The 27795-nt window shown below is 43.5% G+C and overlaps 1 pseudogene; it reads left to right on the top strand.

Moving 5' to 3' along the window:
- The first annotated feature begins 14408 nt into the window (after positions 1-14408).
- On the top strand, positions 14409-15370 carry LOC116747779 (annotated as a pseudogene).
- Positions 15371-27795: the final 12425 nt, after the last annotated feature.

Raw genomic sequence — 27795 nt, 5'->3', positions numbered from 1 at the left:
AAAGATTAAAATGTACACACACAAGTAGGTCAGGGAGAGCAGCAATCGAAGAAGATGACTGTTGGGTTGTTGTAATAGCTCACTGGAAGCTCAGCGTATACGAAATCTGAGTTAACATTTAACTGCTAAAAACTCAGGTTAGACCCGAGGAGGCAAAAGTCATTTAACGAGGGTAACTCCACGCAGCAAGTTTAAAAATTATCTTTAAATGATTGTCCTTTAACTAGCTACTCCAAATTTTTCAGGAAAGTCCCAGTGGCAAAATTTATAAGCTGAATACGGGAAGGAAGAAAATGAGAGTTTGAGATGAGAATGAGGCCCATTACATCTTGACCCTTGATCCATTCAGTAAGCTCTAGTAAGCACTGTCCAACAGAACTTTCTGTGATGATGGAATGTTCTAGAGCTACACTGTCTAATACAGTAGCTGCTAGCCCCATGTGGCTATTAAGTACTTGAAATGTGGATAACGTGCATTCGATATGTATCACAGTTATTTAAATAACTCATATATTACATTATTATATATGCTGTTAAATATAGCTTTATAATCATATTATAATTAAAAGAATGGTTATTCCAGTGCCAGCATTTTCCCCAATCCCCTTTTCCTTCTTCTCCCCAGTGAAGCCCTGGCTTGAGCCCATTTTCCTGTCTTTGACCCAAGTATCCCCTTCAGGATTGACTTTTTGCCTGTTCTCCAGACCTGCGCGCTGTCCGCCGCCTCCCGGCCTTTGGGATCTATTGGTGGGGTCGCCCCATGAGGAAAGGACCACAGAGCTCTCTGTCTTCAAACCAAACTCCTCTTTAACCTCCTTCCTACTGACTCAACCAGGGGAGACACTGGAGAAATGACGGTGACTTGTCGCAAACCTTACATCAGGGACACAGTACCCCTCCTTCCCTTCGTCCCTGGGCCTGCTCTGAATTTGTGGAGAGACCTTGACAAACTATCCCTAGTTTAATAGTGAGGTCGGCACATGTCCCCTTAGAGGCCTCCACCATCTTCATGCACATCTGTCACTCCCCACCCCGCTCCAGCTGGAGCCTGCATCTCTGTTGGAGGAAAGTCCTCAGGCTGCTAGAACCCACTTTGTCTATGCAAGAAGGTACAGAAGTGCCTGGGAATCTATGGTGCGGTGAGTTCTGATCCACTGATTATCATGGCGGGGGATGCGGGCCTATAACTACTCCAGCTCCCTCATCCCCTGATGAGGAATTACACTATCCCCAGACCAGGACTGAGCGAGGTTACCCTCCCGGGGACTTGGCTTGATGTATCACCCCTCCTTGGAGTTCTTCCCTTTCCCGTTCCATTTCCATACTGGTTTTTATGAACCTTCATCTCAGAGTCTACTACTGCGGAATCCAACCTAAAACAAGTATTTCTTGAAATAAAAAACCCAAACCTTAAAATCCTCTAAAGCTTCTTCTCCTTGTTTGTTTTTTGTTTGTAATCTCTCTTTTTTTAAGCTTTGTTTTTAAAGAGACGAGTGGGCAGCAATATCCAATTAAACATTTTTAAATATTTTGAGCATATCAGAAGAGATCAGTGTTATCTTAAATTTATTTATTTATTTTTGACTGCGTTGGGTCTTCGTTACTGCGTGTGGGCTTTCTCTAGTTGTGGCGAGCGGGGGCCACTCTTCGTTGCCGTGGGCGGGCTTCTCTTTGCGGTGGCTTCTCTTGTTGCGGAGCACGGGCTCTAGGCATGTGGGCTCAGTAGTTGTGGTGCATGGGCTTAGTAGCTCCGCGGCATGTGGGATCTTCCCGGACCAGGGCTCGAACCCGTGTCCCCTGCATTGGCAGGCGGATTTTTTTTTTTTTTTTTTTTTTTACCGGTACGCGGGCCTCTCACTGCTGTGGCCTCTCCCGTTGCGGAGCACAGGCTCTGGACGCGCAGGCTCAGCGGCCATGGCTCACGGGCCCAGCCGCTCCGTGGCATGTGGGACTTCCCGGACCGGGGCATGAACCCGTGTCCCCTGCATCGGCAGGCGGACTCTCAACCTCTGCACCACTGGGGAAGCCCAGCAGGCGGATTCTTAACCACTGCGCCACCAGGGAAGCCCCCAGTGTTATCTTAAACTCTTGAGAATGGTGTTCTCTGTCGAACAGATATGTTCGCCAAGGTCCTCAGTCTAAACATTTGAATCAGCTCAGTGTCAGGCCCTCAAAATAAAAAGGAAAGACAGGGATGCTTCTCGATTCAGCAAATATTTGTTGCAGGTGTACAGTGTTTGAGGCATCTGTGCCAGATGGAGAGATGAAAGTAACAGGTTCCCCAAGTTGCTCTCAATTTCACACAGCTCTGGAGAAGGAGTCTGCCAATCACATTGCTGTTGTGGCAAACATACTTGGTGACAAGGACTTACGAAAGAGGAATTGGGCTCTTCAAAATCTTTTTTAAAAAAATGACCAAAGGGCTACTTCATGGCCTAGTTTCTTGATTAAGTAATAACACATGGAACGTCTTGTTTTCAGTCCTCAGCGGCTGCCAAAATCTGAACATATCAAATCCCAGAGATCATACCGTCCGGGAGATCTATTAATAGCAAGACAATTTTCAAGTCCACTGTAGCGAGGAGTGTTTTGTTTTCTGGTTAGGCATATAATACATTCCTAATCACGTCTGCTGAGCTGTGTTTTGAGGTTGCATTTTAACAAAGAAATCAGGCTTGTTTTAAGTTAGGGCCACGATAAATCCATCAGTGTTTGGCATTTTGGCTTGGGATACTGTGGCACCACAGGTAATATCTAGGTTTGTGGAACCTAAATTAAAACACACTTGTCTCTTTTATGTTCTTGCACTGTGTCTCTTGGTGTTTACCTGGAATCACAGAAGTGAAAGAAAGACAAGAGCTCTTTGGCAGGGAAGCAACTTGTAATAATCCCATGAAGCATATCATCTCATACGGATTCTGCTCTGCTTGGGGGCATCTCACATGAAGGGGAAGAAAGGCACAGGTAGGAAAACACAACATTTTTCCTCTGTTCAAGCCATTTATCAAGGCCTGTGTGTATCTTGTTTAAAAATCCTTCCCTACCACAGGGTCATAAAGCTATTGTGATGGTTAATTTTTCAACGTGGCTAGGCTATGGTGCCCGGTTATTTGGTCAAACGCCAGTCTTGATATTGCTGTGAAGGTATTTTACAAATGTGATTTGACATCTACATCAGTAGACTTTGCTAAAGGAGATTACCATCCATAGCGTGCATGGGCCTTATCGAATCAGCTGAGAGCCTTAAAAGACTGAGCTTCCTCAAGGAAGAAGGAATTTGGTCTCCAAACCATCTTCAGATTCAAGACTGTAACACAAATTCTTGCCAGAATTTCCAACCTGCTGGCCTGCCCTGGGGATTTTAGACTTTCCAGTCCCACCCCTAGAACTGTGTCAGTCAATTCCTTAAAATAACTAAATCAATCAATCTCTCTCTCTCTTATACATACATATATACACACGCACACACACACGTATATATTTCACACACATACATCGAGTATTTACATACACACACACACACACACACACACACACACACATCCCACTGGTTCCATTTCTCTAGAGAACTCTGACTAATACAGATATTCTCCTATGTGTTGTTCTAAAAGTTAAGTTTGGGATTTCACAACTAACTTTTTAACCCATCTGGAATTGATTTTGTGGATCTATTCTTAATTTATTATTTCTTCAATGTCATGTGTTTAGGGAAATAAAAAGAGATAAATGTGTGTATTTGCAGTTCTCTGGACTGTAATTTTGTGTATCTTTTTAAAAGCAGAAACATCTAGTTCTTGTTGTACAAATTCTGATTCAACAGGTCTGAGTTGGGGCCTAAGCATGTATATTTTGTTAACACAGGCAATTCTGAAGCTCTATATAGAAGAAAATACACATGAATATTTTTATATCCTTTAGATAGGAACATCTGAGAATATTACAGACAAAATCCACTAAGAAAAAAGCATGAGATATTTGACCATATTAAATATTCCTAAACTGTATACAACTATCAGTTATAAGATGAATAAGCTCTAAGGATCTAATGTATAACATGGTAACTAGTTGATAATACTGTATGGTATAACTGAAATTTGCTGAGAGTAGAACTTAAGTGTTCTCACCAAAGAAAAGGTAAATATGTGAGGTGATGAACGTGTTAATTAACTCAATAGTCAGAATCCTTTCACAATGTATACATATATCAAACCATCACTTTGTACACTTTAAATATATTACAATTTTATTTCTCAATTAAACCTCTATCAAGCTGAAAAATTCATATAGAAAAGCGCATCCATAAGATTTTTAAATTTCTGTATAGCAAACACCACAATAAGGAAAGTAAAAAGTAGAAGGACAAACTAGGAAAAATGTACAATACGTATTAAAAAATTAATATCCCTATGTAAAAAGCTCTTATAAGTAAATACTGCAGGAGCAATAGAACAGATAAGAATGATTAAGAACCTGAGTTATGGGATCTGCCTGCTTGGTTTTGAATCCTGGCTTCAGCACTTACAAACAAGATCCTGGTGGACACATTACTGCACCTCTGCCTCTATTTTTACATCTCTAAAATGGGAATAATAATAACTTCATAGGGTCATGATGAATACTAAAATAGATAATGCCTATTAAGGGCTTAGAATAGTGACACATTGTAAGGCACCAATAAATATTAGCTTTCTAATTAAAAGAGTAACATTTCAAAGAAAAATGGACCGATGACGTAAACAGGTGATTCACTGAAATCAACAATAACAACCCAATACAAATGGTGATGAGACAAAAAAGTGCCCTCACTTGTGATTAGGAAAATTCAATATAAAGATGGTATTATTTTTGTTGTTATCACAGGTCAGGTTGGCAAAGATTAAAAAGACGGACGACATCGATAGCTGGAGAGGTGTTGGGAAACAGACATTCCCACACACTTCTCTGTGGTTGATATTTAGTATGGTTGTAAAGGTAAATAACGGTTATCCCACCACTAACCACCTTGAGTAGCACCCGCTACCCCACCTGCATGGCCCTCTCCCTTGGGACCTGGACCTCCGAATCTAGCAATTAAAGGATTACCCTCAGGACCTTGCTCCATGCTAAGGTCAGGATCTACAATGTTGTTGAGTATTTTGAATATTATCTCTGGATGCAATCTTTCAGTAGAGTATTCTTACAATATGTCAGAGGTCAAAATAAGGAACTAATGAGGAAAACGTAGAAAACTCTACATATTCCGTTTATTGTAAAATTGGAAACAACCTAAAAGTCGTACAAGAGACTTGGCTTAAATATTTCATGGTAAGTCTATACAATGTAGTATTATGCACATCTTAAAATGAGGACATTAAAATGACCTTAGGAAGTCATCAATGGTGGGAAAAAAGGTAAAAAATGTTTAATAAGATCACTTTTGTTTGGGCATATATTTTTCCATGTATTTCTATGTGTGAAACACATGTAAATGTATAATACACACATACACATACATGTATTTTATATATATGTAATTTTAACAGTATTTATCTGTGGTGAATTGCTAAAAATAGCCATAAATTTCTCCTATCTCTGCATGCCTGTACCTTTGGAATGTGACTTTGGCTCTCCTCAGATCAAAAGGTGAAATGTCTGTCCTGATCCCTTGAATTTGTGCTTACTTAGCCATGCAGCTTGTTTGGCCAAGGGGACATCAGCAGATATGGTACTAGCAGAGGCCTGAAAAATGCTTGGGCTCTTGTGCTCAGACTCTTGTTGCTGCACTTGGAATCCTGAAACCACCATATGAATAGGAGAACAGTCTGTTTATTCTCCAGCAGGTGAACATCGCATGAATAGGTCATGTGGAGGAAATCTGAGGTGCCGTGGCCAACGGCCTGCCAACTGCAGGCTGTGAGTGAGGTCATGCTCCACCATCCAGCCGCAACCAAGCCTCCAAAAGACTACATAGATACGCTAAGCCCAACCTGCCAACCCACAGAATTATGAAGTAAAAATTGATTATTGTTTCAAGCTACTAAGTTCTGGTTTGCTATATTTAAATACTGAACACTGAAAATTTTAAGGCCATTTTTTATGACTGTATTTTCTATACTTTTACAATGAACACGCATTACTCTTAAAATAAGAAAAAAACCGCCTTTTCTATTTAAAAGTTTTAAATTTCTTTTTCCTGTCTAATTGTTATGGCTAGAACTTCCAATACTACTATGTTGAATAAAAGTGTCGAGGGGCTTCCCTGGTGGCTCAGTGGTTAAGAATCTGCCTGCCAATGCAGGAGACATGGGTTAGAGCCCATGGGAAGATCCCACATGTCGCGGAGCAACTAAGCCCTTGAGCCACAACTACTGAGCCTGCACTCAAGAGCCCACAAGCCACTGCTGAAGCCTCCGCCCCTAGAGCCCATGCTCCACAACAAGAGAAGCCACCGCAATGAGAAACCTGTGCACCACAACAAAGAGTAGCCCCCGCTCGCCACAACTAGAGAAAGGCTGCACGCAGCAATGAAGACCCAACGCAGCCAAAAATAAAATAAATAAATTTATATTAGAAAAAAAAGTGTCGTGAGTGGGCATCCTTCTCTTATTCCTGATATGAGAGGAAATGCTTTCAGCTTTTCACCATTGAGTATGATGTTAGCTGTAGGTTTGTCATATTTGGTCTTTATTATGTTGAGGTATGTTCCCTCTATGCCCACTTTCTGGAGAGTTTTTTTTTTATCATAAATGGATGTTGAATTTTGTTAAAAGCTTTTTCTGCATCTATGGAGATGACCATACGGTTTTTGTGCTTCAATTTGTTAATGTGGTGTACCACACTGACTGATTTGTAGATATTGAAAACTCCTTGCATCCCTGGGATAAATCCCACTTGATCATGGTGTATGAGCCTTTTAGGGTATTGTTGGATTCAGGTTGCTAATATTTTGCTGAGGATTTTTGCATCAAAGTTCATCAGTGATACTGGCCTGTAATTTTCATTTTCTGGTGATATCTTTGTCTGGTTGGGGTACCAGGGTGACGTTGGCCTCGGCTAATTAATTTGGAAGCATTTCTTCCTGTGCAACTTTTTGGAATAGTTTCAGAAGGATAGGTGTTAACTTCTCTGAATGTTTGGTAGATTTCACCTGTGAAGCCATCTGGACCTGGACTTTTGTTTGTTGGGAGATTTTAAATTACTAATTTAATTTCATTACTGGTAATTGGTCTGTTCATATTTTCTGTATCTTCCTGGTTCCGTCTTGGGGGATTGTACATTTCTAAGAATTTGTCCATTTCTTCTTCGTTGTCTATTTTATTGGCATATACTTGTTCATAGTAGTCTCTTAGGATCCTTTGTATTTCTGTGGTGTTGGTTGTAACTTCTCCTTTTTCATTTCTGATTTTATTTGGGCCCTCTCCCTTTTTTTCTTGAGGAGTCTGGGTAAAGATTTATCAATTTTCTTTACCTTTTCAAAGAACCAGCTTGTAGTTTCATTGATCTTTACTTTTGTCTTTTTAGACACTATTTCATTTATTTCTGCTCTGATCTTTACGATTTCTTTCATTCTATTAACTTTAGGCTTTGTTTGTTCTTCTTTTTTTTTAATTCCTTTAGGTGTAAGGTTAGATTGTTTATTTGAGATTTTTCTTGTTTCCTGAGGTAAACTTGTATTGCTATAAACTTCCCTCTTAGAATTGCTTTTGCTGCATCCCACAGATTTTGGATCTTTGTGTTTTTGTTTTCATTTGTCTCCAGATATTTTCTGATTTCTTTAGTGACACATTGGTTGTTAAATAGCATACTGCTGATAAAAGCAATCCAAATTGGAAAGGAAGAAATAAAACTGTCACTGTTTGCAGATGACAGGACACTATACATAGAAAATCCTAAAGACGCCGCCAGAAAAGTACTAGAGCATATCAATGAATTTGATTAAGTCGCAGGATACAAAATTAATACCCAGACATCTGCTGCATTTCTATACGCCAACAATGAACCACCAGAAAGAGAAATGAAAGAAACAATCCCATTTACCATCACATCAAAAAGAATAAAATACCTAGGAATAAATCTAAGGAGGTAAAAGATCTGTACTCAGAAAACTATAAGACAGTGATGAAAGAAATTGAAGATGACACAAACCATTGGAAGATATACCATGTTCATGGACTGGAAGAATTAAGATTATTAAAATGACCACACTACCCAAGGCAATCTACAGATTCAATGCAATCCCTATCAAAATACCAATGGCATTTTTCAAAAAACTAGAACAAATAATTTAAAAAGTTGTATGGAAATACAAAAGACCCTGACTAGCCTAAACAATCTTGAGAAAGAAGAACAGAGCTGGAGGAATCATGCTCTCTGACTTCAGACTATACTACAAAGCTATAGTCATCAAAACAGTACGGCACTGCCACAAAAACAGACACATAGATCAGTGGAAGAGGATATAAAGCCCAGAAATAAACCCAGGCTCCTATGGTCCATTAATCTACAACACAGGAGGCAAGAATCTACCAAGACAATGGAGAAAAGACAGTCTCTTCAATAAGTGGTGCTGGGAAAACTGGACAGCTACATGTAAAAGAATGTAATTAGAACATTCTCTAACACCATATACAAAGATAAATTCAATATGGATCCAAGATCTAAATGTAAGACCAGATACTATAAAACTCCTAGAGGAAAACACACGCAGAACACTGTTTGACATAAATTATAGCAATATTTTTTTGGATATGTTTCCCAAAGCAAAGGAAATAAAAGCAAAAATAAACAGATGGAACTGAATTAAACTTAAAAGCTTTTGCACAGCAAAGGAAACCATTGGCAAAACAAAAAGACAACCTACTGAATGAGAGAAAATATTTTCTGATGATGTGACTGATAAAGGGTTAATATCCAAAATATATAAGCAGCTCATACAACTCAACATCAAAAAAACAAACAACCTAGTTTTAAAATGGGCAGAAGACCTGAATAGACATTTTTCCAAAGAGGAAATGTGGATGGTCAGGAGTCATATGAAAAGATGCTTGACACAGTTAATCATCAGGGAAATGAAAATCAAAACCACAATGAGGTGTCACCTCACACCTGTCAGAATGGCTACCATCAAAAAGAACGCAAATAACAAATGTTGGTGAGGATGTGGAGAAAAGGGAAGCCTCTGCTGGTATGCATGCACTGTTGGTAGGAATGTAAATTGGTGCAACTACTGTGGAAAACAGTACGGAGGTTTCTCAAGAAACTAAAAATAGAACTACCATATGACCCAGCAATTCCACTCCTGGGTATATATCCGAAAAAAATGAAAACACTAATTCGAAAAGATACATGCACCCCGACGTTCACAGCAGTGTTATACACAATTGCCAAGATATGGAAGCAACCTAAATGTCCATCAACAGGAGCATGGATAAAGAAGATGTGCCATATATACAATGGAATATTAGCCATAGAAAAGAATGAATTTTTCCCATGTGCAACAACATGAATGTACATGGAGGGCATTATGCTAAGTGACATAAGTCAGAGAAAGATAAATACTGTATGATATCACTTATATGTGGAAGCTAAGAAATAAAAGAAACTAGTGAATATAACAAAAAAGAAACAGACTCACAGAAATAGAGAACAAACTAGTGGTTACCAGTGGGGAGAGGGAAGGGGGAAGGGGCCATGTGGGGGTGGGGGATTGGGAGGTACAAACTATTATGTATGAAATAAATAAGCTACAAGGATGTACTGTACAGCAGAGAATATAACAAGTATTTTGTAGTAACTATAAATGGAATATAATCTTTAAATTTGTAATCACTATGTTATATACCTGTAACTAACATAATATTGTACATCGACTATACTTCAATAAAAAAATTGAAGGAAAAAATAGAAAAAATAAAAGAAAATCATTAGCCGTCTGAATGATCTTAATGTACGTAAATCAATATCTAAGTGACACACTTATTCCAAAATATACCTAGCGTACAACCGCTGGATGCTAAATGAATCTTTCTAAATAAAATAACTGGCTGCCACCAAGAACATAAAAAATTTTTTAATTACTTTTTAAAATTTTTAAATAAAAGAAATGAAACTCTATACCTGACTTAAGCTGTTTAACAGAGTAATAGTATTAATAGCTAACATTTAAATAGCACTTGCTATGTGCCAAGGCACTACATGTTTTGCATTCTTTTGCAAAACAGTATTCTTTTGCAAAGAACACTATTATCATTTCCTTTTTCTGGCTGAGGAAAGTGAGGCTCAGAGTGGTTTAATAACTTGTGCAAGGTCACACAGCTAGTAAAATGGCAGATCTGTGGTTGATCCCAAGCAGTCTGTTTCCTGAGTCTGTGCCTTTAACTGGCATAAGACAGAGGCAAAACCATATGTAAATACGCAAGGTTATTTCTTAATGAGTTGGTATCTGAAAGTTACAGCTATGAGATATCCAGCATGCTCCCTGGTCTCTCTTGGGTTTCCTAACTTCATACGATTTCATCAAGCAATAAAGTACGAGGGTGGATGTGGTGGTGAAGATGTGCTAGCTGTCAAATGGTTCCATCGTGTTGCTTGCTATCAACTCTCTGAGAGGGATGTGTTGAGGGAGGTGGACAGTGTGAAACCTCTACCTAAGAACAGGTTTGTCAGTTGACAAGGTCCTTATAATTTCTGCTTTCCCTCTCCACCAAGACCACCACCAAGAGAAAGCTATTTATAAGGTTGTTTATCCCATATTCTACTGTACAAGAGGCATTTTTTATACCGCATTTCTAACACAGTTCTGTACACTCTACAAACAGCGAATGCTCAACAGAAGTATAGGTGAGGAGGGGGAGGAGGCTCAGACATACCTAGCCAGCTCTCAGAAGGGGGGTGGTGTGGCTGACTCGTTAAAAGCAGAACTTCAGAGTCAGATTGGACCTGGGTTCAAATTCTGTTGTCACCACTTACAAGTCGTGGGTCCTTGGGCACATTAGTTAATCTCCTGGTGTCAAATAGAGATAAGAGGGCATCGTGAAGACTAAATGATACGATTCTTGTCAAGAACTTGGCAAGAGCTGCTCCTCTCTATCACCATCATCATCTCAATTTAGCAATAAAAAGTTTAGAAACTATGATTTCATCACATTCTAAATCATCCACAGACTTCAATGTCATCCAAGGCAAAGAAAAAGGAGAACTCTGCCATGGAAGACAGAACTGAGAGTCCAAAATTCTTGGTGACAAACCTTTCTTGTGGTCTTGATAGTGTAAAATCAGTACAAGATGGTGGCCTCAGGTGGTCAAATGGAATCAAGATTGGTAATACCATCTGGAGTTACCTCATGATCCTTGTCATTTCCTGAGAAATTACCCCCAAATACTGCTGTGACTTAGAGGTGTGATCCTTTCCCAACTCAGCATGGCCACAGCCATCGATTGTCAATGCTTGAGGACAACAGAAGGCAGGCCTGGCTCTATTCTGCCCATTCATTATTGCCCCCCGCAGCCACAATTACCCCACGTGACAGGCTTCTTTTCTTCCAACAGACAGGATTAATATGTGCAGGCTTAGATAATAATTTCAAGCCTGCAACAATTAAACAGAGTCATGTTGAAAAAAGCCAAGGAACAGAGTTTGTTAAATAAAAACAAGTGAAACTAAAGGAAAGGTCATCATCTTTGTATTTCTGTAACGAATACAATCTAACGATAATCTGTATCTGCGAGAATCCCTGTGATTTTTAGGTTGTAATTAAATTTCTCCTTGAACAATCATCTTGCATACTTTCCTTAGGGGAAACCGTTTACATTTCATCATATCTTTGAAAATGTAATCGATCTCTATTTTAATCAAGCTTTCCTATTTGGATCATTCCTTTAAAAGGCTGACGAATACATCTGTTTTTTTTGTTTTTTTTTTTTGCAGTACGTGGACCCCTCACTGTTGTGGCCTCTTCCCGTTGCGGAGCACAGGCTCCGGACGCGCAGGCTCAGCGGCCATGGCTCACGGGCCCAGCCGCTCCGCGGCATGTGGGATCTTCCCGGACCGGGGCACGAACCCGCGTCCCCTGCATCGGCAGGCGGACTCTCAACCACTGCGCCACTAGGGAAGCCCAACACATCTGTTTTTAAAAATACAGCTCAGTAGTGAAATCGACTGGTATCAGAGGTACCGTAAGTCAGTGCAGTTTTAGAGATAGTTTTGATAATGAATGACTATGATGCCCAGAGTACCTGTGGCAGATTGATGTAGCAATGGCTCCCAATTTGTTCAAGTCTCTCTGTATCCATACCCTTGGGTAGTCTCCTTCTACTCTGACCCTAGACTTGGCCATGTGATTGTCTGATCGACAGCACAATAACAAACGTGATGCTAGCAAAGACTTGAAAAACACGTGCACATTGGGGCTATCTCTCTCTTGCTATTCTTAGGACTCTTGTTATAGCTACCACGTGAACAAGCCCATCTAGGGCTGCCTGATGAATAAGAGAAAACCATGGCGGGAACTCAAATGGCTGCCTCAGCTAACGGCCAGCCAACATCCTAGCTGACCCGGCAGCTGCCTGCAGACACATGTGAGTGACACCTAGTTGAGACCAGCGGAAGGCTCATCCATCTGAGCCCAGTCCAAATTTCCAGAGCACAAAATTGTGGTCATTGTTTTAAGCCACTAGGTCTCTGTGGGGTGGTTTGTTACACAGTGAAAGCTAACTGACCCAGTGTCCCAGTGAGAGCAGGGTTGTAGCACCAGCACTGGGGCAGAAGTTGGATTCCATCAGAACGATTTTGTTTATAAACAGCTGTGATGGACATCGATATAAAAACAAGTGAGCAAACACCAGTTGGTCCATCCATCCACAGACACACAGTTACATCATGGTGACTATGAAAACTGGAACAAACATAACTACAGAGGAGGGGGACGGGGATGGGCTAACCCCTTCAGCGTTTGGGATCCGACACTTGAAATTATGAGGATTTTAGCAATAGTGAGAGCCTCCAGTTCAGCGCCACCTAAAACGTCATTTGTTTGCTCTTTTGTATTTCACGCTTTGCATAAAGCTCCTGAAGCCTTTGGTTGGATCAGGTCAACTGGCTCGTGAAACTGAAACTTGCTCTATGATTTTTTTCCATCTACTTTTCCTAAGTATATGCTCTGTAAAATCTCCCTTCGGAAAAGGGTTCCGTGGTCATATAAATTATTGTATACTCTTGATCCTTCTTGGAATTTCACAATGTACCTTGGCATATTAAAGACCTATTTGTCTTCACTTATTCCAGTGCTGAGATGTCTTTGACCATAGAATCCTTTTTGTGAGTAACATATATTAAGACCTCATTACGCAACGTTTCTCAGAAAACACTCTGAGAAAGTTTTTTTTTAAACTTTCTTACAGTGAAATACAGCACACATATGGAGAAGTAGATGAAGCACAAACAGGCAGCATAATGAATTACCGTAGACCAAATACTCTTTTGACTACCCTCCTGCTCAAGAAGTAGAGCATTGTCAACACCTCCACCAGACCCCTGTGCATTCCTGGGCCATTACAATTTCCTCATTCCTCTCCAGAGGGGACCATTTCCCAGACTTTATGGTAATAACTTCCTTGCAGTGTTTTATTCTTTTGCCACCTAGTACATATACCTAAATGATACACTTGCTTTGTCTATTTTTGAAAGCTATAAAAATGGAATTACACGGTATGCATTGGAGGGGCGGAGGGTGTAAGTATCTTCAACTTCAACAGATGTCAAACTCTTTCCCAAATTGAGGGAAAGGGTACCAACTGACACTCCTATCATCAGTGTACGAGAGTTCCAGTTGCTCCACATCCTAGGTTATAGTTGGTAATGTCAGATGTTTTCATTTTTTGCCAATCTACTCAATGGGCGGTGGAGTTTTGAATTTGCATTTCTCTGTTCAGTAAGGAGGCTGAGCACATTTCATTACATTTACTGGTCATTTGTATAGCCTCTTTTGTGCAGCTCATGTTCAAGCCTTTTGCTCACTTCTTTACAGAGTTTCTATGTCTTTCTTAATGCATAGGAGTTCTTTATCTATTCTAGATAGAAGTCCTTTGTTGGGTACAGGAGTTGCAAATGTATTCTTTTGCTCTTCGGCTTGTTTTTTCTCTTTCCTAATGGGGTCTTCTGTTGAACAGAAGTTCTTCATTTAAACGTAATCAAATGTATCAGTTGTTTTCCTTTTATGCTTCGTGCTTCGTGTGACACCTGTAATAATATCTGTCTCTATGTCCAGCGGTATTCCAAGGAGCTAGACTTGAAATGGTCAAGTCATTGGTCACTGGTAGTGGTCAAAGCCAAAAACTGTAGGCTGGAGAAGAAAAGGGGAGTGGGTGGGAAGGGGAAGGGTAGAAGGCCAGAGGAGGAACAAGAGGGGTTGTCAAGAAGGCAACAGGGGCGGATGGAGGGTATGACTGCAAGTGGATTGAATGTCACTTTCACCATACAGCTCTTTATGCATGGAAAGGAAGTTGGCAGCCTCGTCAGAAAGAACAGAGAATCAGTTAAGAAGATGTGTGGGGAGAGTGTTGTACATATCAACATTATCACTTTGGCTGGACCCATGAATGCCATCTTTAAAGCCTTTGCTATGATCACGGATGCACTGGGAGAGGACGTCAGCACAACAGCACAGCTGCCAGCAGACCCTGGTCACCCTGAGCCTGGTGGTCCTTGCTAGCAGTGTGGCTCTCTCATTGGGAAAGGAGGTTTCGAGATCAAGGAAATATGACGAGAGAGTACAGGGGCTCAGGGCCAGGTGGCAGAGAATAAGCCTCCCGACTCAACTGAGCAGGCCATTATAACTGCTGGTGTTGGGCAAGCCATCACTGAGTGTGTCCAACAAGCCTGTGCAGTCATGTTGGAGTCACCCTGACCCCAACCAGCTCTCTGGTCATCTTTGCAGGTGGTCAGGACACATGCCACACAGGCAGCAACGGTGTGGGCTTTCCTCACCCCCACTCCCCACCCATCCACGTGCCTCAACCATGACCTAGAGGAACTCTCTCTGGAGGCCGGCACTGCAACAGTCTTGTTTTCCTATGATGCATGGCAACCCTGGATTCGGTGACATTGAATCCACTCTCCAGAGATGAAAGGCTATTGGGCAGGTTTGGATGTATCTACTGAGACTACTCATGAACTCGCATTTCAAGCCTTTTAATTGGCTGCACAATGGGGCATTAGGGTGCCCAAATCAATAGGAGCCACCAGACGTCTGGGGCACAGTTCGTCATTGCAAACCCAGTGGAAGGATCTACCGTTAGGCTGGTTACCGTCACTGGATCTGCTGCCAGCATTAGCCTGCTTCCATCCCAAATTGTCTGGCTGTCCTCAGAGACAGGTGGCACGGGGAGCCGCTAAAGCAATGCAGATCCATCCACAATCCTTTCTGGCTGTTCACCACTCTTGATCCATCTGTGTCGTTTCTGAACAGTCAGCAATTCCAGGTTTTAAATAGTCTGTAAGTTTCCATTTCTTTACACTTTACATCCACTTGTGATTTTTAAATTATTCGAATTCCTTTCTCCATTCAGCTGTTAGAGCTGAGTTCCATATTTAGTTTTCTAAGCTTCTCCCTGTTTTGTTTTACTTTGGGGTTTTGTGCTCATGCATTTTTTTGTTTGTCATAGAACTAGAAGACTAGAATATTAATACAATGCGGTTTAGTCCATGATGTCAGAAAGTTCTCAGAAACTAATTAAAAGATGGACTGGGTATCCGTTTGCTCTATTCTCCCATGACAAAAGCTTCAAGGACAAGAACATTACATTCTCTTGGTAGTGACCGTGGCGCAGCCTTTTGGAGGTCAAAGAACGGCCATCTATCGGTTTACTCCTATACGCTAAGCATTGTCCTGAGCCATGGACCTACATTACGTCCTTAATTCTCTCAGCAATTCTGGAGGGAGGTATTTTTTGCCCTCAAAATAAGTGGGCAAATGAAGGGTCACTGAGGCAAAATCACTTCAGCAAGGTCACACAGGTCAAACAGCCGGCCAATGGCAAAGGCGGGATTTGAACTCCAGATTGAATCTCACCCCAAAGCTCGCGGCTTTCCCACTGCAACATGCCGCCCTCCAGTCGGAGCAGGGGACATGGTGAAGTGCTTCTGTGAAAAGGAATTATAAAGTGTCCCCTTTGCTGCAGGATAACTGGTGAGGAAAAATCTTTCTACTGACTCTCTGTCTTGGTGTGGGTTACCCTAGAAGCAGGACCTAAGACGAGGATTTGAGCGCAAATCGTTTCTTTGTGTGGTGATTCCAGGAAACGGCAGTAGAGGAAGTGAGACAGGAAGGAGAGGCAGCCAATAAATGGAACGTTATCAAACACTGGGGTCACTGGAGTGCAGTCCTGCTGGGGAATCCCAGAGCCCCCGGTTGCCCTCTACCTTAGAGTTACCCATCGTTGCTCCAATGGAGGGGTTAGGAGGCTGGGTTTTTATCCACCGATTCACACCCATCGTTACAGGAGGGCGGCCATGGAGGGATTAGTTCTCAGGAACTCTGGGTTTCCCCTGAGGGTGGACCCACATGCTCTCAGGGCTCAAAAAGGTCCTGCTGGCCGAGGCTTGCAGGTGTTTGGAGTAAAGAGCCATTGGCGTAGAGGTGGGTACCGAGGGGGTGTGGCAGAAAACCAACACTGTCTGCTCCACCCTCTACTAATAAAAGCTAAAGAAAAAGAGAAATAGACACGAACTCTGGTGAAGGAGAGAAGGCTACAGAAAAGGTTTAAATCCCTCCACAGAGCTGAGCAATGTAATATTCCTGAGACGTTCACAGTGGCACCTTCCAATCTAATTTGCCACACAGAGGAAGGGACACCCACCACACTACAGTTTAATAATTTAGCTATTATTTCCAGAGCGATCCTATTAACAGTCCATTCATTTTCTCCCCAGCGGTTCAGCCATTGAAATTCACCCACTGCGTCTTTTGACTATTAGTCATACTCTGGGAAGTATTATTTAGGATCCTGCGCGTACCGAAAAAGATTTGACAAAGATTTCACGTGCAACCTGATACGAAAGAGATGATTTCCGAATTGGACTGGGGAACGGGCTGGGCTGGGTTGAGGCTCAGACATTCTCCTTATAGCTGGAGTTTTTCCAGCCCACTTTCCCATTCACAAAATGGGGGGAGGGGTGGCCAGCAGAGGCAGTGTTTCGAGATTTTAAATACCGCCTAAATCAAGGGCCTTTTTAATGCTAATTAACCCACTTAATCCCTTTCAGAGACTAGCACTTTCAACAGCTTTAAACTAGAAGAAAAATGTAATAAACGGGGAGGGAGGGAGGAGCTGACTATTGAAGAAGGCGACCACAGATGTTAACTCGCACTGACTATGGGGTACTCTGACGCCGGCTAGGTTCAGAAAGAGCAAACATCCCAAAGAAAAACAGTACAAAACTGTTTCAGAATTTTCAGTTTCTGGTTCAGATCCTCGTTCAGCGATGTACAACCCGTGTCCTGCCTTGTACAATTTAGTTCATGTGCTCTTGTGAAAGTAGTTTTACACCAAGGAATCAAAGTAAAATTAAGCTAAGCAGTTATCAAAGCAGTCACTCTTTTCTTAACTGTGTCCCCCACTACACACACACACACACACACACACACACGCACACACACATGCCTCCACACACATGCCTTTCTGAAGACATCTTCTTTCTTAAAGGTGAAATAATTTCTAAGGTGTTTTTCGTTATTAGGGTCAGCTAAACTGCTTGCTGATGCCAGCACTAAGGACGGAATCAGGCTGACCTAGGTTAGAGTTCAGGCTCTGTCACTTAACTGGTATTAGTTTTTTTACTTGTAAAATGGAGCCCATACTGATATATTCCTTATCAGCTCCAATGGAAAACAATACAGTCTCCATAGCAGGGAGGTCAAGTAACCTTTCCTGTAAACAGCCAGAGAGTAAATATTTAAGGTTTTGTGGGCTACCTGGCCACTGCTGCAACTTACTCAGTTCTGCCACTGGAGCATGGAAGCAACCAGAGGAAATACACAAATGAATGTGCGTGGCCGCGTTCCCATAAAACTTTATTGACAAAGGCAGGCGGTGGGCTGCATTTGGCCCATGGGCAGTAGGCTAGAGCACACCTTTCTCAGTAGCCATTGAGCCATTTTACGACTCTGGATTTGCAAAATTGTTCTTGTCTATAGACATGCAAATTCTGTCCATTAGAGGTTCCATTGATGTGCCGCCCGCCCCGTGGGAGAGATCAAATTTGCCCGTGTTTGCATATTCATTTCAACATCCCTGATCTATAAATGTGTCTGTTCTTGAACAGGTTCTACCATCCTATCAGTTCCCTCATTAATGAATAAAATATTTAATATCGTTGAAGAAAAAGTTATTCTGACAGTTGTTAAAATGGTAAGGAAGACTTTATTCAACACTATTGCGATAGGTGTCAGGACTACTACAATGGTGGAGAGAGGTCGGGCTCAACTCAGAATATGGCAAAGACAGCTGGGGATTTACAGCCAATGAGCAGAGTGAAGGAAGCAGTGGGTCTAAAATTACTAAGAGGAAACATCAAGTATAGGAGGATTCTTGGTGAACGCAGGCCAGGCTGATGAGATACCAAGGATGGACGATGGGGAATCTGATCAGATATCGAGGGTGATCAGATATCAGGAATGGAGTGATTCTCACTAACCTGATTTAGAAGGATTCTTGCTAACACTGGACTAGGCAGGCCAACGACAAGGCCCAAAGATGAGGCCTAGTCAAAAAGAGACCTCAGAGGAGCCTGTCTCGAGTTTGGTCAAGGAAAGAGTCTTTGTCGTGTTAAAGAAAAAATTTCGTGACACTTACTAAAGACAGTAAGGCAGACTTTATCCAGGGGGGTTAGGTTTTGCACAGGGGGAGGGAGGTCAGACTCAACTCCAAAAACAAGGACAAGTGAAGGTTTATAGCCAAAGGTGGGGCCAGGGGGGTCAGTGGATGGAAAACTGCTGAGAGGATCAGGGATGAGGGAGATTCTGGCTAAACTGATTTGATAGGACCCTTGCTGAAGGCAGGCCAGGGTCATACGATGCCCAGGGAGAGGGGATGAGAAATATGATCGGATACAAGAGCGGTGGCATTCAAACAGTGGAGGACTGTGGCTAAACTGACTCAGTGAGACTCTTGAATAAGCAGACCAACGACAGCGCCCAAAGCTGGGCCTTGAGGACTCAGAGGAGCCTGACTAGAGTTAGGGTGAGGAGAGAGTCTTTGTCAGTCAACGTGTGTTCCCTTTACATCTGTATGAAAGTCATAGATGAGGTTTTCTTGAAAATTAACCTTTATTTATTTATTTATTTTTTCTTTTTATGCTGTACGCGGGCCTCTCACTGTTGTGGCCTCTCCCGTTGCGGAGCACAGGCTCCGGACGCGCAGGCTCAGCGGCCGTGGCTCACGGGCCCAGCCGCTCCGTGGCACGTGGGATCCTCCCGGACCGGGGCACGAACCCGCGTCCCCTGCATCGGCAGGCGGACTCTCAACCACTGCGCCACCAGGGAAGCCCAACCTTTATTTTTTTTTAACATCTTTACTGGAGTATAATTGCTTGACAGTGGTGTGTTAGTTTCTGCTGTATAACGGAGTGAATCAGCTATACGTATACATATATCCCCATATCTCCTCCCTCTGGCATCTCCCTCCCACCCTCCCTATCCCACCCCTCTAGGTGGTCACAAAGCACCGAGCTGATCTCCCTGTGCTATGCGGCTGCTTCCCACTAGCTACCGGTTTTACATTTGGTAGTGTATATATATGTCCATGCCACTCTCTCACTTCTTCCCAGCTTACCCTTCCCCCTCCCCGTGTCCTCAAGTCCATTCTCTACGTCTGCATCTTTATTCCTGTCCTGCCCCTAGGTAATACAGAGTGAAGTAAGTCAGAAAGAGAAAAACAAATACCGTATGCTAAGGTTCTGAAAATTAACCTTTAATCCAGCCAATGTTTTTGAAAGAATTAACATAGAAACTGGCCAATGGCAAACACGTAATAAAGTTGTGGTTGAGTTGTTATTGCCACTTTTGCTGTTATGATTATATGAGTGAGAATTCCAACAAGAAACAGAACTCAGCCCAAATGGTTCAAATGAAGAGATTCCAGTGAAGGGACTACTTTGTGGGCAGGTTAAGGGAACAAACGAGAGATGTTAAAGTCCAGAGACTATGACAAGGTGCCATTACCATGTGCTGAAGGAGACAAAGGGAGGACACGGCATCACTGGATTGCAGTGAGAGCTGGGGCCGAGGGGCCACAGGTCAGATTCTGTGGTCATGGGGGGACCCAGCTCTCGCCAGAGATGGAGCGCTGAAACAGGCAAGGACCAGGGAAGCAATATTTCAGCCTCTCTCTCCTCCTGTCTTCTGATCTCTTGCTGGGCCCACCCATTGGCAGAACCCCATCAGAAGTCAGCTGCCAGGGAATCTGGGTGATGTAGTCTGCCTCTAGGGGCACAGAACCAGGCAAAGAGGGTGGAGGACGCATCTTGGGGGTGGGGGTGAAGAATAGCCAGCACAATTATTACTATTATGTTTTACAATGCTCAAAACCCACACAATGTACAACAGCAAGAGTGAAACCTAATGTAAACTACGGATTCTGAGTGACAATGATACATCAACGTAGGCTCATCAATCATAACAGATGTACCACTCTGGCGGGGGGCACTGATAGTACGGGGAAGCTGTGTGTGTGGTGGCGGGGAGCAGGGATTATACGGGAAATCTCTGAACTTTCTACTCAGTCTTGCTGTGAACCTAAAACTGCTTTTAAAAATAAAATCTATTGTACATCAACTGTACTTCAATTAAAAATATATACATAGGGACTTCCCTGGTGGCTCAGTGGTTAAGAATCCACCTGCCAATGCAGGGGGCACGGGTTCAGGCCCTGGTCTGGGAAAAACCCACATGCCGCGGAGCAACTAAGCCCGTGCGCCACAACTACTGGGCCTGCGTTCTAGAGCCCGCGAGCCACAACTACTGAGCCCGTGCGCCACAACTACTGAAGCCCGCGTGCCACAACTACTGAAGCCCGCGCGCCACAACTACTGAAGCCCGCGCACCTAGAGCCTGTGCTCCGCTACAAGAGAAGCCACCGCAATGAGAAGCCCGCGCACCGCAACGAAGAGCAGCCCCCGCTCGCCGCAACTAGAGGAAGCCCTTGTGCAGCAACGAAGACCCAACACAGCTGAAAATAAATAAATAACTATACTAAAAATTATATATACACACAATTTAAAAGTCTATTAAATTAAAAAATATTGTATAGTGACTTATATTTCCTAAAGCCCTTGCATAAAAGTTGCTGTGAAGAGATAGGGCAAATACAGTATCCTCATGCTACAGACAAGGAAAATTAAGCTTCAAGTAATTCACGTTCAAGTAACAAGTGGGAGAGCCTTCTGATTCTAAGCTCAGTGTGCAGAGAACAGAGGTCAGTTTTGTGGGATGAAATCCTAGGGAAGCTGAGGAAGAAAACAAAGAGAAATTTTCCTGATTTGCACATTTTGTCACTGATAGAAATGGGAGTAAACCCTACTTACTTCTGGCCAACTAAGTGTGTCCAAGTATGAGTGTGTGTGTGTGTGTGTGTGTGTGTGTGTGTGTGGCGGGGAGATGGTCAGCCTCATGCGATCACTCTCTATAATTCTCTTCCCAGAACCCTTGTGTGTTGAGTTGGCTCCGTCTCCAGAGACTCTCCATATATTTCAACCTCCCTGCTTCCACACACCTGCCTCTGCTGGTTTCTCAAGGGCAGAGTGGTCCACAAGGATGCCTCATGCAGAGTGGATCCGAAGCACAAGGGTAGAGCAGGGGCATATCAGTGTGCCAAGTTCAGAACCTCCCTGGCAATCCTCAGAACCTCTGCTGAAAAACCTCCGCTCTCACCTCTACCCCTGTCTGACTTATCTTTCTCTTTAGGGCCTCAATTTAAAGGCTACTCCCCCCAGGGATGCCTTTCCTGACCCTCAGTACAAATTAGGTTTCTCCCATTATTCTTGTCCCTATGTGTTGCTTTTTCTTCAGAGAGCTTATCACCAGGTATGGTTGCTTAGATAGCTGCCTATCTGTTTATTGCTCGGGTTCCTCTCTACAGACTACAGTATAAGGTTCATGAGGACTGAAACATCATCTACCACCGATAACCCAGTGTTTAGCACAGGCCCTGACATGGAGGTGATAATCAATAAATGCGTGTCAAACAAGTGAATGCATGAATAAATCAATTACACCAAGTGAAATTAAATTAATGAAAACTAGTCACCCCTTCTAACCTCACGTAACAGCCTTCTGTTCTTCCAGCCAGACCACGGATATCAAGATGCCAGAGGGGTGGGAAAGGACTTGGGAATCAGGACAGATTTTAAAGATGGTTATGAAGACCTGGGCTTGTACTCTGAGTGATATGGGCAGGCACTGGAGGGGTTGGGACATCTTTAGCTCCTCCTCCGCTTCACCTTGCACTCCCTCCCACCCCTAGTGACTCACAGTAGGCATTCAATACATTTGTTGAATACAGTAAGTCCCCTACGTACAAACAAGTTCCGTTCCGAGAGTACATTCGTAAGTCCAATTTGTTCGTAAGTCCAACAAAGTTAGCCTTGGTACCCAACTAACACAGTTGGCTATAGAGTGCCGTACTATACTGTAATAGGGTTATAGTACTTTTCACACAAATAATACATAAAAAAACAAACACAGTAAAGTACACAAAAGCACAACCATTTGTAGAGGATGCACGCACGTGACAAGGTACGCCAGACACTTGAACTAATTTACGCATGTAAATTTACGCATTTACTAATTTACGCGTGTTCGCATCTTTGAAAGTTCGCGACTTGAAGGTTCGTACGTAGGGGACTTACTGTAAATGCATGAATGCATGCGTGCATGGATGCATGAATGAATAAAAATATGATCTCCGTCCCTAAAGAACTTATGAGTGTTGTAATAAGATACAATTTATATTCATGGAATTATTGTAGCATTCCAGGGATGGGAGGGGGCACAAGACACATGCCAGGCTGCAACCAGATATTTGGTGGAAGAAACTTGAGAATCACATTTCTTTATTTTGAATTAGTTCATTGTCTGTCTTGTCTCCACTGTTTCAATTATAAACAGCTTCAGAGCAGAGCCCAAGCTTACGACTGATTCAGATCCCTGGGGCCCTAGCACAGAGCCCAACGTCACGAGGTGCGCCAAGTATACTCTTCCCGTTCTCATGCTGCTTCAGCGGGGTGGATTAATTTTTAGGGCAGTGCATTTCACATGCCAGCCCTCTAGCTAGACGCTGGGTGATCCCTCTTGGGGAGTTACCCAGTGTGGTTCCTGTCATGTTGTACAGCCAAGAGACAGCTCTGAGGAGTCTCGTCTTTCCCTTCATTATCCTAACTCTCCAGTCCAGAGGTGGGAGCAGTGGTGGTTGGTCTGGAACCACTGGCTTTTCTTTCTGTACAAAGACTAGGGGTGGTGCTCCAGGGTTGTGGAAAAAGCACTGGACTTGTTTTGAGATTCAGCTCACTATCTGTGTGTCTAGAGACACATCGCTTCATTTCTCTGGGCCTCAGTGTTTCTCGTTCATGAGATTAGAGGGTGGAGGGTGGATAAGAGAAATCCTAAGATCCCCTCCTGCCCTTCTAGGATTCTAATTCCGGATGTGACATGAGAAAATGATTCCTTAAATGGCCATAATCCATCTTCTAACTTCCGGAATACTCCTAAGCCATATATGTGCTGTATCTCTGGACCACCTCCAGACATTTCAGATTTTGCTCATCCTAAAGGTGCTCTTATTTCGGAAATGCCGGACCCTGATCCGTTTAGTAGCGAGCTTATTTTTACTTTTTGGCGTTGGGTTTCTGACATCTGTAACAACTTCCTGTCAGATCCTAGAAGGTTCCCTCCCAGAGTGTCTTCAACAGCAGCAAACAATTTACACCCACCCAGTAAGAGCATCTTACTGCAATTAGAAGAAAATGAAACCAGGAACTCCGTCTGATGAAAACCGAGGTTGGAAACTAGTATTAAAATAGAAATCATTAATGTAGGCAAAATGTACCTGGAAGAGCCCATTCGAGGGCAAGGGGAGGGCGCCAGGTAGTTATGTCTGCAGTTCTGTGGGGCAGGACTAACTGAAGATCAACATTAAGCACCTACTTATTGGTTGATGTGCCAGAGATTCTGATGAGCTGATAGAACAGGAAAAACCACTGAAAGGCTCCTCTGCATTCATCCAGGCGCAGACTCAGAAGAGGATGGGAGTGAAGCAGTTTACATAGGAAGTGATCCTAGAAAGTACCTGTAGGTGAATGGGGAAGTGAGACAGCGAAGGGAAGGAAGCCAATAAAGGGAGGATTCTTGAGCAGGATACCACTGTGGGTGCTGAGGCTCAGTCCTGCTGGGGAACTCTGGGAAACAGTGTAGAACACGCCTTAGTGTGCCACCTGCGGGGCATGGAAACTGGGGTATTTATCCTCCGACTCCCATCCATCGCTGGCCGAGGGCAGTTCCTGGAGGCATCGTTGGCCTCCCTCCTGCAGGTCGATAGAGAACCCTAAGAGGGAGAGCTATGGGTGCTTGAAGTAGGATGCCTTCAGCATGTACTAGAATGGTACGTGCTGAGGGGATGTGAGTGGGGCCTGATAGCACCTGCTGCATTAACCTTGACCACGGTCCACATGGCTGGGTGGTCAATTCACACCATGAGTCAGGTGCGGGGGGGAAATCACAACATCTTTGAGATGAGTGCACCTTACTGATCTCTGGCCTATCCTCCCATTCTCCAGATAAGAAAACCAAGGTTTAGAACAGCACTGTCCAATAAAAATATAATGCAAGCCACCTATGTAATTTTTTTTAATGTCAGTAGCACCTTTAAAAAGTAAAATGAACAGGTGAAATTGATTTCAAGAGCATACTTTATTCAACCCAATATGCTCAAACTATTAGAGTTTTACCATAATCAACAGAAAAATGAATACTGAGATATTTTGCATTTCTGGTACTACAGCTTTGAAGTTTTCCACTTACGGCACATTGCAGTTCTGACTGGCCACCTTTCAAGGGCTCAGTACCCACCTGTGGCTAGTGCCTACCATACTGAAGAGCACAAATCAAAACATTTCCATCACTGCAGAAAGTCCTATTGGACAGTGCTGGTCTAGTTAGTTCGTGCCATTTGCTCCAACTTAGAGCACTTGTGGGTGGTAGAGGTAGTTGACAAGAAGCCAGGAGAGAACCCTAGGATCTCTAGTTAGGCTGGAACCCTGGGCTTGAAATCTTCCCAAAAATAAAAGGCAGGAAGTGGGTTTGATGGACCCTCAACCTGTTGAGCACCAAGATTAACTTGGCTGGTTGCACAACCTCCCAGACTTCCTAGGTATAAAAAGATCCCGAGGTCAAGCTCAGCGAGACCTCTGGAGGGAAAGGTCAGGTCTCTCGTCCGTTACCATGTCCCCAGCCCAGGACCTGGTCCACAGGAGGCCCTCGAGAGAGAGCTCTGGTGAATGGTGATGAGAAGCATCCTTTGGGCAGCAGTCGCAGACCATCAGTAGGTAGGGGCTGGGGAGCAGCTGTGAGGTGAACATCATGGCCATGGTGGAGGTCACCTGGGTGAAGCAGTCATGAGCGAAGCAGTAAACGGACAGTTGGACAAAGGAACCTGAAAAAGAATCAAGTATCTGCCCACTCACCGATCCTTTCTTAACAACCATTCAATATGCCATCCTACAAAGAGAGAAACAGAGGCACAGAGCAGTTAAGAGAATCTTCTAGCAAGACCACTGTGTTTGCCTGCAGTGAACTGCTTTGACGCTGGGCCCAACACACATACTTAACAAGAGGCAATCTGCCCAGGGTTTCATTCCCACAATAAACCTCACCATTTTCGGCTCCTGAGACTGCCTCCTCCTCTCGGCACCACACTAACAGCTCCCTTTCCCAGCAGTGGTGGCAATAAGTGGTGTGCACACAGTGGAGACGGTAAGGTTTCAGAGTGAAGCCTTTGGAAGCGACTCCTTCATAATTTTATCTATGGCCATGCCATATTTCATGGTGCAGCTCCCTAACACCGTGGGCGGCTCTGTGTGTGTTCCGGAGAACGGGAGAGTGAGATGCATCCCCACCCTCCAATCCTCACGCACCCCTCCCGGTGGAATTTGGAAGTTAAAGCACCTCCCGGGTTTTGAGTGGAGATCTGAACCTCTCCTGGCGCTCACATGGAGCTGCTTGCTCGCCAGCCAGCCGCAATAAGAGGTGTTGGAGATGCGGCTGCTCCAGTAAGCCTCTTCTAATCCATTCTGCGCACCGTGAGGCCCCTTCCCGAGAACTCCTACGGCAGACTGTCAAGCCAGGCCTGTCTTCCGTCCGCCATGAGACAGCCATGTCTCTGGACAGCTGCAACTCGGGAAGGGGTCACTTTTCTGCTTCCCTCCCTACTCCATACATATCGCCCAGCCCCACCAGAGCACTGGTGATTGGTTGACTGACTTAACAAATGAATGGCAACCTTCATCTTTGGTGTATTAAAATCATCCAGTTAGTATGGCCTCTCTAGCGGGCAAACAATGCAACGTAATCGGTCCACCTCTTCCAAGAAGGGGCCCAGAGTCTTACAGCCGAGGAGGGAAGAAATTCAACATATATGTTTGGAGTCTAGATCAGTTTCAAGTTGTCTGAAACCAAAGCATAACCTGACTCTGCACATAGACTCCTCCAACGCCGCCACCCCCCTTCACCCACACCCACACCCGATGAGAGATCCTATAGGGCTTTTTGAGGCCACAGTCCTCAAATATTCTTTACCTGGTACACAGTGGATGCTTAATAAATATTTGCTAAATAAAACTCAATGAAGGTGGACACCATGACTTGGTTATCCTGGGGAGGCTGCATGATCAAGTGGGGAGACCATGGGCAACAGACCCGAGTTTAAATCCTGCCTCCACCTCGAGCTATCTGCATGGGCTTTGGCAAATGCCTTAACCTCTCAGGGTCTCAATTTCCTCATCTGTAAAATGGGAATGATAATATCTACCTCCCAGAGCTGTTGTGAGGATTACATGAGATATTCTCAGTAAGACTCCTAAGTACCTAACAGGCGCCTGGGAAACATCAGTTACTTCCCCCTCTGTCTGGAATATTCTTGCTCCTGTGGCAGGCTCCCAGGCACCCTCTAAGACTTGCCTTGAATATAACAGTCCAGGAAGAGGCGGTCCCTCCTTCTGCCCTGCTTTTCTCGAATCTCTTCGGGCAGCTATTACTGCACCTGTCACCCCATACTGCAGTGCTTTGGGTCACTGCTCTCCAACCTTGAGGTCAAGACCGAGCTTCCGCCATTTTGTATCCTCAGTGCTTAGCATACTGCCTGGCATGCAGTAGGCACTCAATAAAGACTTCCTTTTCCAGGTAGGAAAAAAGATAAGAAGGACACATACCAAAATGTAACCACGGTTATCTAAAGTTGGTGGGATTATGGTTGGTTTTCTCCTTTTTTGGGGGGCAGGGGTCTCTTCTATATTTAAAAAATTTTTTTTCCCTACAATGGTTATGTTTTCTTTGAGTAATGATATGATCCTGTAAAAATTAATAAGTGTATACTCAATAAGATGGATGGATGGATGGATGGACAGACAGATGGAAGGATAGATGTAGTCAATACGTTTAAGCAGTTTCCATTCCACTGATTCTCAGTATCTGGGTCTGAGGCAGAGTTTGCTGTCGGGTGAGAACAGAGATTTCCATGTCCCATGAGCCAGCTCCCTATTTCCTAACCAAAGGG

This window comes from Phocoena sinus, chromosome X (assembly GCF_008692025.1).
Source record: "Phocoena sinus isolate mPhoSin1 chromosome X, mPhoSin1.pri, whole genome shotgun sequence".
Taxonomy (NCBI): domain Eukaryota; kingdom Metazoa; phylum Chordata; class Mammalia; order Artiodactyla; family Phocoenidae; genus Phocoena; species Phocoena sinus.
This window is presented reverse-complemented; position numbering and strand designations above follow the sequence as displayed.